The 2,626-nt window shown below is 38.3% G+C and overlaps 1 protein-coding gene across 6 annotated transcripts in view; it reads left to right on the forward strand.

Annotated features, from left to right (window-relative positions):
* The window catches only part of SRP19 (signal recognition particle 19), a 33,325-nt gene that overhangs the window by 25,415 nt on the left and 5,284 nt on the right, over positions 1-2,626 (forward strand). The gene's annotated exons all lie outside the window — the stretch shown is intronic.

Consider the following 2,626-nt stretch of genomic DNA (forward strand, 5'->3'; position numbering starts at 1 on the left):
AGCATACAAAGTGTACAGTGCTCACTTTATATTTTTATTACAAATATTTTCACTGTAAAAAACAAAAGAAATGGTATTTTTCAGTTCACCTAATACAAGTACTGTAGTGCAATCTCTTTATCATGAAAGTTGAACTTACAAATGTAGAATTTTATGTTCAAAAAAATAACTGAATTCAAAACCAAAACAATGTAAAACTTTAGAGCCTGCAAGTCCACTCAACCCTACTTCATCCAATTGCTCAAACTAGTTTGGTTAAAATTTGCAGGAGATAATGCTGCCCGCTTGTTGTTTACAATGTCACCTGAAAGTGAGAACAGGCATTCGCATGGCACTTTTGTAGCTGGTGCAAACGTTCGTATGCCCCTTCATTCTTTGGCCACCATTCCAGAGGACATACTTCCATGCTGATGATGCTCATTTTAAAAAATAATGCGTTAATTACATTTGTGACTGAACTCCTTGGGGGAGAATTGTCTCCTGTTCTGTTTTTACCTGCATTCTGCCATATATTTCATGTCATAGCAGTCTTGGATAATGACCCAGCACATGTTCGTTTTAAGAACACTTTCACAGCAGATTTGACAAAATGCAAAGAAGGTACCAGTGTGAGATTTCTGAAAATAGCTACAGCACTTGAGCCAAGGTTTAAGAATCTGAAGTGCTGTCCAAAATTTGAGAGGGACTAGGTGTGGAGGAGCATGCTTTCAGAAGTCTTAAAAGAGCAACGCTCGGATACAGCAACTACAGAACCCAAACCACCAAAAAAGAATATCAACCTTCTGCTGGGAGCATCTGACTCAGATGATGAAAATGAACATGCACTGGTCTGCTCTGCTTTGGATAGTTATCAAGCAGAACCAGTCATCAGCATGGACACGTCTTCTGGAATGGTGGTTGAAGCATGAAGGGACCTATGACTCTATTTTTGTGGCACCATCTACAACAGTACCATGTGAATGCCTGTTCTCACTTTCAGGTGGCATGAAGTGGGCAGCATTATCTCTCTGCAAATTGGAACCAAACTTGTTTGTCTGAGTGATTGGCTGAACAAGAAGTAGGAATGTGTGGACTTGCAGGCTCTAAAGTTTTACAGTGTGTTATTTTTGAATGCAGGTTTTTTTGTCCATAATTCTACATTTGTAAGCTCAACTTTGATAAGGAGATTGCACTACTGTACTTGTACTAGGTGAATTGAAAAATGCTATTTTTGTTTTTTACAGTGCAAATACTTGTAATAAAAATAAATATAAAGTGGACACTACACTTTATATTGTGTTGTAATTGAAATCACTATATTTGAAAAATGTAGAAAGCATCCAAAAATATTGAACTAAATAGTATTCCATTACTAACAGTGTGATTAATTGCGATTAATCACTTGACAGCCCTAATCTTAATACATACCCAAAAGGGGACAAAATGAGTGCTTGACTTTGCAACCTTATGTTCTTATTGGTGGGTGGGTGTGTAATTAACTATAACTGTTAGAGTATTAACATCTGTGTGTTATATAAAAGGAGCTCTTCTGACTGTGTACTTCCTCTTTGCTCAGGGGACTGATTATCTGAGAGATAGGTGCTGCAAAGTTAAAAACCTCTGCACGCCATTTTCCCTTGAATTTGCGGAATAGTTAACTAACAGGTTGCATAAAGGTACCCACTGACAGTTGGAATGCAGACTTAAGAAACTGAGTATCAAATTGAAAAAGTTTTAAGTGGGGGTTTTGAGAACCCAGCATTTGTTACAGCTTTCATTCTAAGAATTGATATTTGTTAAGAGGGGGATAGAAATAGAAAAGGATAAGGATTTTTGATACAGCAGTTGTTTTGCTTTCAGTGAATGAATTATCAGTTTGTTTTGTTAGTGTGAAAAATTTCTTTAGTGGTTACAGCATTGTTTACATTTCCTTCTTGAAGTTATTGCTATATTGTGTTTGCAGTTGTATGGAATGAGTTGGAATTGATGGAATATGTATATTGCTAGCAGAAAAGAGGGTATGATTGTTCTGATCTACCATTTGAGCACCCCTGCACTATTCCATGTCACTTGGGCCTATATGCTTCCTAAAGGCTGGCAAACCTACAGGAGATGAAAAAGCTGTCTGAATTCCCTGTAGCTTATATCCAATGTTTCTTCTCTGCATAGCCCTTTTATTACCCAAGGCTTGAGGGTCACTAGGATGTGGAGGTCACTGAAAGTCAGAAAATCCAGGCTGGCATTGCAGTACCCTTGTGGATGCTCACTACCTATGGTGGGACAGTCAGTTACTTTTTGTCAAGATCTAGTCACAGTCCAGGCTTCAGAGAAAATTAAAAAAAAAATTGGGGTGTCTGTTCTAAAACATCTGGCGGTCTGGATTTGGCCCCTGGTCTGCTTATTGACTACCCCTGCCCTATACTATAGATGTACACTATCAGCTGTTTAGAGGAGCAGACCTCTAACACATAGGCGCATAAACTAAGAGCTCCGACAATGAAGTATTAGGTACTTCTGCAAGCTCCTGCTAGAATGGGAGCAAGGATGAAAAGAAGTATGTATGCTGTAAAGATGCCTTGCCCTTTTAAGCCAGTAGTTTTCCATAGGATTGAGCAGATGGTACTTATTTAAGACACATTGAAAGGCA

Source organism: Eretmochelys imbricata, chromosome 5, assembly GCF_965152235.1.
Source record: "Eretmochelys imbricata isolate rEreImb1 chromosome 5, rEreImb1.hap1, whole genome shotgun sequence".
In the NCBI taxonomy this organism is placed as follows: domain Eukaryota; kingdom Metazoa; phylum Chordata; order Testudines; family Cheloniidae; genus Eretmochelys; species Eretmochelys imbricata.